A 10,481-nucleotide genomic window follows, 5' to 3' on the forward strand; every position below is an offset into this window, starting at 1 on the left:
AGTCTTGAGAGTAAAGACAGTAACTTCCCACACTTCTTTTCAGTGATCTGAATGATTTTTTTGTCAACAGTTTGTCTAATTCTACTTAGTTCTCTAAGTAAAACAGAAGCAGACCAAGAATAACACTGTAAAAAAAAGCCTTTCACTGAAAGAGAATAATGGACAACAAAATAGACCATCAAATTAAAGCAGGCCAGTAAGATTTGTAATGAATCTGCAGGATAGATGGTGCTCAGTGCATGTAAACATAGCACGTGTATGTGCGATGATGTATTAAATCCCAAGTCTAGCTGACAAATAGCATTAGGAGAAGAATCAGCTCATCACTGCATCATCAGCATAAAGAGAAAACGTAACACTTTGGCTGGTATTGAGTTTTAGTTCAAATAGCAGCTGAAATATGTAAATGCAACCTTTTCATCTCCTTCAGGCTTTCTGACAGAAAAGGATCTGTTCTGCCAAAACATAATGTGCTAGGTATGAACTGAAGTTAGTAATAATGAATCACACAGATGTACAGATATGAACTTGAACAGGTATAAAGATGATAAACCCAAATATATTTGAGGTACAGGTGTTTTCATTACCCACAGAGGAAAAGGACTGACTAGGAGGAGAGATCGAGCTCAAAGGGATGGTTTGAGTGATTAATGATATAGATGGAAATTTGCCAACAGGAGAGCGAAGAGAGCATTGAGAAGATAGGAGTACTGTGAGGATCTGATGAATGTAGAAAATGAGAGAGCGAGGGGAGGACGGACAGAGGACAGTTAGGAGAAGAGGAAGACCACAGAGGGTTAATGCGACAGAGGAGAATGGAAGAGATAGAGTAAGATGATCTGCTGTGGTGATCCATAAAAGGACCAGCAGCAGCAAAGGAGACAGTACTTAAAAAGAAAATCTGTGCATGTGGTCTTTTTGGAACTTTAATTCTGAAAAGCCAACCTTGTGTTTCTGTACGTCATTTATTTTTAAGTGTTTTAGCTCATTAATAAAGAAAGAACTTTTATAACTACGAAGATGTCGGCCTGTAGGTTTTGTTAGAAACATATCAGAAATAGATTCATACCAGTCTGTGCATTTTCAACTCCTGCCTTTCTTTTCTTCAAACAGTCCGTACTGGTGTACTGAATCCCTGCTCACATATGCAGTGTTTGACGTGAACATGTGTACATACATTAGCAAATGAATTCACTCCAATCCATTCAACTATTGATCCCTCAGTGATCTCTTAAACCTACTGCTGGTCCAACCTGCTGCTATCTATTTACATATCTCTTTTGCATACCAAAGTAACACTGTCCCTGACACTTGCTCATGAATTATTCATTATAGGTATATTTACATAAGGTACAGAGCCAGGCCTCAACCTGAAATCTCCACCACTGGTATGGGAGTGACTTTCGGATGGGTCTTTGCAGTTTGGAAGATTTTTGCATTAAGTATTCTCTCTGCTCACCCCCTCCTCCTTCCCCCTGACGGCACTAATTAATTAGCTACTTTCAGCTTCTGCCAAGATCAATGGATTTGGCTACCCATGCAGACTAATACAATTCACATAATGAGGGTCGAGTGTAGAAGCATATACACCCGTGGGCCAATTGTCCTGGGAGAGTGGCCTCTTCCTTCCACTTTTCACGGATCCTTGCAACTCAACTCTAGCAAGCAAAACACAAAATACTTAATGCAAAGCCTTCCTTGGTCTTAAACCTTGAGTCTTTCTACCAGCAAAAGGCCTCAGGAGACAATAAGTTTGTTTTTTCTTTTTCTTTTTTTTTGTCTTGTCTTGTTTTTCTGTCTCATGAGTGTCTCATGAGGTCAGTGGTTGGTCAAGTTTGTCATCTTTATACAAAATGCTTCACTGCACCTTCAGTATACTGGAGGGAGGCAAGTTTATTTATGAGGCAGCTTCTCAGATATTCATTTATATGTGGCAGTGGCCATATATAAATGAATGTATCCATTTGTCTGACACAAATTGATTTTCTATTTTTGGAGCTGCACACCTTGTCCGTACACCGGCCCTCATTCTGTGACATAGCCCACCCAAAGAGATGTGGACACACATGCGCTGTGAACCATTCTACCCATTTCTGAATGGTGTCTCTCTGTCTTGGCACTCCCTATGTCTAGACCCAAGAGGTGTGGTCCTGCCATCTCTGTTTTAAAACCTTCAACACTTAAAATCTACATGACTTTGTAAAGTACCAACCATCGCTTTAAAACTGAGGGATGACACTTCACGGTGCAAAACATCCTCAAACCCAAGGCCTAAAGAAATACTAGAGCACCCCTTGGAGTTCTGTATAAAGTTTATGTTTGAAGAAGATGGAACTTATTTTTATGGCTTCTTGCATATACATTTATAATGGATGCTTTTGCATAACTGTGGTAAGAAATTCCAAAGTTCTGGGGGGGAAAAATCTAATCATTCAGGCACTTATGCATGCATACATATACAAATTTATATAAATACATTGCTAAGAACAAGGCAACTTTTTTGTTGATGTATTTAGGTCAGAAGCGCTGTATAAAAAAAATCTTAGTATCAAAAGATGCTGCTTTGTGACAATTACTGATCAGTTTGTTGTTTTCTGATTGATGTATGGGTTGCGAGACCAGAGATTATTTGAAATATGACGCTGCAGACGCTAATTTTATGCGACGTGAACTTAAATTCACCCTTCTGCAAAATTTAATGTCAAAAAAAAAAAAAAGAAAAAAGCAAAGCACCTCAAACTGATTGTGCATCCTCTCTTTTTCTTCCTTTTACTTGAAGACACCCACGGCCCGAGTGTGAACTGCAGCATCCCTACAGCCACTTTGTTTACTTGCTGCCTCTCTCTGTTTTGCTACACCTAATATGATGAAGAGAGCATTTTGAGGTGTGAGGTGGGGGGATTGGAGTTACAGTGCGTATCCCACGAAAGGCTGTGTGTCTGGACCCTTTGGTAAAACCTCTGCTTGCTGCCTTTTTCCTTAAGAAGAAAATTGTATTTGTGTGTGTGTGTGTGTGTGTGTCACGTGCTAACTACACAACAAACACATAGGCGATGTACATACAAACTTGTTCTCGCATGCATAGTAATGCACACACACACACATGTGCACTCTCCAAATCTACATGGATTTGATGATGCTAAGCAGCAGGAGCCCCTGGGAGCAGGCTGTCTTGACAAAACAAAACAGATGTTTATGTGCACAATGCCATCCTAATGTCAGCAGCCACGCTCTTATCCTCTGTATTAATCACACAGTTCTACTATTTGGGCTTCAATTTCTGTTCTCATTTGATGTTCCCAACTCTGTGCTGTTGAGTCACATGGGATAAAATGTGTGATAAAACCACCTGTGTCACCGCTGGGATGTTGAGAATTTATGCTGTCAGGTTTCATCATCTGTTTCAAATGCCTGTTTATATAGCAGCGGGATCTACTTCTCCATCGACAATTACTGACAGTGTGCCCTTGAGCAACACCTTTAACTTCCTTTGCTGTGTGATTGTTGCAAGTGGAAAAGACTCAGCTTGACAAAGTGTCTGCCGTGACTCAAACTGACAATAGCAGTGCTGCAGAACAACTCTTTAAACTCACCTGGATAAATAACAAGTGTCTTCAGATGCTTTTTAAATGACTGGGGATGTAGCCATGGGTGGCAATACAATCTCACTTGTACATGCAGTAAGTGAGATTACACTTCCTGAATATAGTTGTTGGCACTAAAGTGCCACGGTTGAAAAATATTTAATTCATACATCAGCTCTGCTTGAGCGTGCCCTCTTTGCTCATGCAGTGAGCTGTAGTACTGCATGCATTTGGTGGTAAAATTGTGGTCTGCACATTTTTAACACCAAATACCATTTTAAATAATAATGTGCAAAAGTCTTGAGTCACTTATTTCTTTATATTTTGCTTCCGAGTAGCCATACTTTATTGTAATTTTTGCAGTCTCGAGTAATACTGTAGGTCTACAGGCTTTTTTTTGAATTCTTTAGAATTTTTCAATGGACACTGGCTGGTTAGCCACTGGCTTAAGTCATTTAAATTTATTCCCATTTCTTTAGCTGAATCCACAAATTCTTCCAAAGATAATACAGTCTGACAGGCACAAAATAGTATATCTGCATCAATGAAGTGATTCCCGAGGAACTATTAACTGAAAAACTGCATGATGTGCAGTGTGACCTTAAAAAAACTTGAGGAAACAGGATACAGTAAGTGAGGGACAATAGAAGTGGCAGATCTAAAAAAAACGCTATGCTTAGGGAATAGGGGATAAAATCTACACAGGAGACAGGACCAGAGAGATGCAGCCGGAAATGAAAAAAGAACTGGACTGAAAGTCTGTGGCAACAGGTAGTTTTTCTTAAATCCAGATTTGAAATGCATAGTTTAAACCCTTATTAACCGTCAGTGTCTACAGCTAATTGTAAAGGCTCTGTCATTCTTTGGAGCTGCATTTCAGCCAGTGGTATTGGAGACTTTATCAAAATTGATGGAATTATAAACACAGAAAAGTACCATCAGATTTTGATTCACAGTGTAATACCATCTGGAGAGCATCATCAGCTTAGTCTCATCGCAGTAATCCCAAACACACTGTCAGTGCAGTGAAGGTATATCTATAGATAGAAAACACACACAATAAAAGTCTATCAGCCATGGATTGGCCTCCCCAGAGCTCAGACTTCAACAATACAATAGGCAGCCAATATCCAAAGAAGAGCTTTGAATTTCGTTCAAGAAGCCTGGAGAGCTATTCCTGAAGACTACTTAAAGAAATTACAAGAAAGCTTGACTAAGAGAGTTCGGGCTGTGTTGAAGTAAAGGATGTTGATCAAATATTGACTTTCAAGCTCATTAGAAGTTCACTGACTCTTGTGAAATGATGAGTCACTCAAGACTTTTGCACAGAACTGTACACATATGCAGCAGTTATATTTCAGCTTTCATGACTGAAACTCGTTTTTGCTGCAACTCTGCATTCAGGCTTTCACCTTAAGAGGCACATCATGTCATGTAGTGGCACCGAGTGCCAAAATGTTCAATAACTTGTCCTAGTAATGCTCAAGACAAAGTGGCCCCTTCACTTTTTGTTGAACTTGTGACTCTCTGGATATTGAACTTGTGACCCTCACTGTCAGACCACTGCCTCCTCTGTGTAAAGGAAGTGCATAAAACTCTCAGGCTACCCCCGGTCGATGTCATTTATTGAGTCTACTGACGTACTGTGGCAGCATTACTTCTGCAACACTTGTTTATCTGTGAAAGTGATAGCAGCCCATGCAATGCCTCCAACCTGGCACATGAGATTAGTGTCTGCTCTCTCTGCTGCCATGCCAATCAGTTCAACAGAGACAGAGGGATGGCAGGCCACCCACAAACACACATGCAAACATCACGCAGACGCACACAGCACCACCACTCCCCTCTGAAGAGCCAGACGATGGCACAGGACTGGTGTGCTGGTGACAGTTTTTCTTGCGAGTCAACACGAGGAATACAATGGAGCGTGTTTAGCCAGAGGGTTGGGGGGCGGGGGGGTTGGGGGTACAGACACAAGGGGAACGAGGGAGTAAGAAGGAGAAAGTTAGAGAGATGTATTGTACACACAGTGCACATTGCAGATGTCTCCTCTATCCATCTGCTGTGCTGTAAGAAAAGCAGAAGTTTGATTTTTTTTTCCTCCCCTCTTGTTACACATCGTCAGTCAGGATGTGTGTGGAGCAGAATTTAGATGACTGATTCAGAGCACTATTAGGCTATAGGAACAGCCCACACATGGTGAACAAGCTGCAGTATGAACATTGCCTCCAACATACGTATTTCATAATCGTTTGCAGTAGACAGTGTACTTTTCTATGTTGTTGAAACATCTTGTAGGTTTACATGCTTTATTGATTCGGATGATGGTAATCTCTGTATGTACAGAATTTTTTCATGAAATAAAATTTAAAATATTCTTACCAAGATTATTTATTTTCTCAATATGACAGTTAACACTTAACGCAGTAACGTTCAGTGACCTTTACAGAAAGGCAGGGACTAAGTCAGGTTTGCTTAAAGGTACTATTACAAACCTTTTCAAACTGCACACTAACTACTCTACATTACACACGCTGGCCAAGCTGATTAGTAAGAGAAAGCTCATCTGGTAAGTTGATAAATAGTGGTCATTTGCTTGCTAATGCTAGCTCTGTTTTGACAAATGCACAGACCATACTCATCTCAAAGCAGTGGAAGCAGAGCCAGAAGCTTCTCCAGTAAATAGATCAGAGGTGTATCCACAACGCACATGCACAACCAACCAAAAAAAGATGCTGTCCTCACAGCTTCACCAGGCTGCTGTTAAAGGGGCACAGATACTCCAATCAACAGAAACTCAAGCAGACTTAAGCCTGTGTCCAGAGTCAATAACTGAAAGCAGCCACTAGATGTCAGTAATATAAATGATAGAGGCAAGCAGGTGAGAATGTTTTGAGATGGAAACAATGGTCGCTTTCCCTTCGGTACATTTTAATTGATGCTAGGGCTGAATAATTATGGCCAACATGATTTTATATATTCCAATATATCAACATAGTTCAACATGAATTGCAGCTATAAAACCCACTTTAAATTGCATTTAGTGCATTTTCAGTATCTTAGTCTTTTCAAGCTTATCTTGATTCATATTCACATTATCTTAGATGTAAAACATTTGCAATAAGGTCTGGAGCATCCTTTAACTTACAGTTGGAGTTCGTTGTCATACACATCCATTGTATTGAATAATAACTTACAGTAAGATACAGGAAATCTTTCAGGGGCAGATAACCAGACAGCTGCCTTACTGTCCACATCAGCCGGATAAGAAGAAGTTAGCCTACACATTTTTTTTTTGTAGATGATAATAAATCCACAGTGTCCAGTGAAGAAAACCTGAGGTCCACAGAGGTCTATCTGCAACAGAAAACTTTGCGTTTCTCTCATCTCCTGCTGTCTGCACATTTCAACCTGCTTTCTGGAAATTGCCATGCTTTGGAAATGAAATCTGCACCACTGCAAAACCTTGATTTGAAAATAAAACGTTATTGTCAGAATTTACTGAAGGGACACAGTAAGTTTTTAAAAGGAATCATCCAAACCTGATTTACAAAAGCCTCCTGCAGAAATGTCTATATTTTACTAAATATTACTGCATAGCTTAAAGCTGTAAATGCAGTACCAAAGCTTTAGCTGACTCCTTTAGCTCTTCGGTCCTCACTCTAAATGTTCAGAGTATAGTCTCAACTATCTCCTTAATAATAGTGGCATATTTTTTTTTTCTTTCTGTCTTTATTTTTTACTTCTCTCTAGTATTGGATCATACTAAAACATCTGTCAAAAGGCAGGAATTAATGGGACAGATGTGTGTTAGTGTGTTAGATTAATATCACAAAAATTCTAACATAGTACTGTTCTCCTGCATCTCACTGATCTGAATTGCATAAAACATACATTTTAATGAATTCTGGTTATTATAGATTATTGGTTTATTAAATAGACTATGCCTTTGTTTGTACATTAGCATATCTTCTGTGGCTCACCAGTAAAACTTCCCCTCCTATAGATGTATTTTTACATTTGCAGCCTCACATAAATATGGACCACACTGGCTAAAATACACCTATATCATCGTTGGCATCTAGCTAGTGGCAATATGTCAATAACAGTATCATTTACTGTTATTGTGTATCATTTACCCATTATCAGTCATAACCAGAACTCCAAAGATGTTCTAAAAATGAGAAGTAATTCACAAACCCTATGTAAAAGCTAAAATATTTTGTGCTTTCATTTTTCTGCTGCTGTTCTTTTTTTTGGTTTAAGATTTAAGGGTACATGATGGTTTGGGTTGAATTCCACCTTTCATATTAAAATGCCAGTTTTTCCCAAACCTCATTTCCTAGCAATCACCCTTATGATTACACATCCTCGGTTACCATAGTTATCCATCCTACAAGAGTGATGACACCAGCACTTTCCCCCCACAGATGTTGATGGATCCCTGTTGAACGCTACCAGGCAACCCACCACATCACAATGTGTCAGTATGTGACAACTGGGGAGGTGAGAAAGGGCTGCAGTTTCAAGAAAACATTTCTTGGCAAAAACACTAAGATTAGCGAGTGGTTACACACAGAGTCTAGAATTTCTTGTTTCTTGATGTTTTTGTGACATTTTTAACCACTCCCCCACTGGCTGCAGGTTCTGGTTAAAAGCAGTAACTAGTCAGGGATGATACCATGAGTGAAAACCAACAAATTAACTTGAAAACTGGTGGAAAATTCTGCAAGTTGCTAAGACTTAGGGAAACATTAAAGACATGTTCCCATACCGGGAGTTGAACCCAGGCCGCCTGGGTGAAAACCAGGAATCCTAACCGCTAGACCATATGGGAGTCAGGTGCTTTCACACCACTGTCATGAAATCAAGGAAACCTTTGTAACTCTGCAGTCATGGTGAGTGCAACACAGCACCACCTTAACCACTCCCCCACTGGCTGCAGGTTCTGGTTAAAAGCAGTAACTAGTCAGGGATGACACCATGAGTGAAAACCAACAAATTAACTTGAAAACTGGTGGAAAATTCTCCAAGTTGTTAAGACTTCAAAGCCCTCCATCAAAAGATTACCTCTTGAGGAGATTCCTGCAAGTTGGACTTGGCATACATGTGGCAACAGAATTTAATCTCCATCCCATGTAGGGCTTTCCATTTATTGGCAAAACATGGAACCCAAAAGCAAGGGAACTTTGCAGCTACATGTGGGTGGCAGCAGTGGGATTCGAACCCACGCCCCCGAAGAGACTGGAGCCTTAATCCAGCACCTTAGACCGCTCGGTCATGCTACCACTACAACTAGCAGCCTCCTAGCCAAGTACTAGATGGTAAAACTTGAAAAGGTGCAGCACAAACTAGAAGCCCAGAACATTCAGCAATGCTCTTAATGTTGTAGGAAAGAAATAGTCTCCTACTTCACTGAGTGTTTTTGGACAGGATGGCATCTGCCTGCCCTGGGTAAGATCCTATTGCAGCAATGAGATTTAAACCCACACGTGTGAAGAACCCAAAGCCTTAACCCAGGTCCTTAGAACTCACAGCCTAACACCTTACAATGCGGTGGACTTGAAGCACACTTGAGTGGCATGTAGTTACAGCAGGGAAACAGCAAAGCTTGCAAAGGTGTAACACAAACTGGAATGAGTTTCTTCAACTTCATAAACAGTACCTTTGCATAATACCCAAAACTGATTAACAATGGTGATCAGTTTGTTTGCACTGATTAACAATGGGCTGTTGGCTCACTTTCATCATCATTCACATGCAAATTGCCACATCCACTGATCTATGGACAGGATTACCATTCACATACAGTTGGGGAATGGCTGCAATCACAGCACTGAAAGATGGTGAAACATGTACCCTTAGTGCTGCTCCCTCGGTTCAAAGATGGCCATTTGCTTTTCACATAAATGGCCATCTTGACTCCCCGCTCACACTATCCTTCCTCCCCGCCTAGAATGTGTACATCCTCATCAGTAGAAGAGTGGCCACTGAAGTGTAGGTCTAAACAGACTGCTGAGACCTGGCCTGACCAGCTAGCTCTTTTGTGTCGTGACATGCGCTTAGCCATGTTTTGGCTGGTTTTCCTGTTTCCTTCATGGCAATCCTAAGGAGAAGAGGGAAAAGTCTGTATTCTGCTCCTGCTTGGAGAGTATTGACTGGAGGTTGCAAATGGCTATGCAGTGCTGCACTAAGAAGCTCCTTGCGATTGCTTTGTTCACTAGCACATTGTCAAGAGTTAACAGGTACCTGTCAACAACCATCCCCATTTATCCCAGCATAGGCATAACACACAGTACACCTTGGCTTAGGGAATCATTAAAGACATGTTCCCATACCGGGAGTTGAACCCGGGTCGCCTGGGTGAAAACCAGGAATCCTAACCGCTAGACCATATGGGAGTCAGGTGCTTTCACACCACTGTCATGAAATCAAGGACACTTTTGTAACTCTGCAGTCATGGTGAGTGCAACACAGCACCACCTTAAAGGAAATCTTCTTACTAATTGTAAAAATGTCAAAAAAAACCCAAAACAAAACAAAACAAAACTGAAGGTAATCAGTGACGTTTGAAGAACTGAGAAGTTGTGTGCATTTGTTTGACGCAGATGCCCCATCTCCCCTCTGTGTCACTGCACGTAAACCCATTACAGCTGCTGTAGATGTATGTGTTTTGAGTCAACTTCATTCAATATGTTTTAGAGTAATTGAGGGAGGATTGGAAAATCTGGGGCCTCTGAATTGCTCACCATCAGCATTCCTGCCCAACTTAGTGGCTTATTTGTCATCCCATTGACACCTCTGATCACAGAGAAAGGTCGGCAGTCTATCATATTACATTATATCTCTCGCCTCCCCTGTATTGACACCAGTGGTTTGGAGAGGGGTGTGCTGGTG

The 10,481-nt window shown here is 40.7% G+C and overlaps 3 non-coding genes across 3 annotated transcripts; all 3 read right to left on the bottom strand.

The window, feature by feature from the left end:
- Window positions 1-8,349: 8,349 nt before the first annotated feature.
- On the bottom strand, window positions 8,350-8,421 carry trnae-uuc (transfer RNA glutamic acid (anticodon UUC)). Its single transcript has one exon. It is a non-coding gene; the product is annotated as a tRNA-Glu (tRNA).
- A 369-nt stretch (window positions 8,422-8,790) lies between these two features.
- Window positions 8,791-8,872, bottom strand: trnal-aag (transfer RNA leucine (anticodon AAG)). Its single transcript has one exon. It is a non-coding gene; the product is annotated as a tRNA-Leu (tRNA).
- Window positions 8,873-9,913: 1,041 nt separating this feature from the next.
- trnae-uuc (transfer RNA glutamic acid (anticodon UUC)) lies at window positions 9,914-9,985 on the bottom strand. Its single transcript has one exon. It is a non-coding gene; the product is annotated as a tRNA-Glu (tRNA).
- Between the last annotated feature and the right edge of the window lie 496 nt (window positions 9,986-10,481).

This window comes from Neolamprologus brichardi, chromosome 3, assembly GCF_056152115.1.
Source record: "Neolamprologus brichardi isolate AB-2024 chromosome 3, ASM5615211v1, whole genome shotgun sequence".
NCBI classification, from domain to species: Eukaryota; Metazoa; Chordata; class Actinopteri; order Cichliformes; family Cichlidae; genus Neolamprologus; species Neolamprologus brichardi.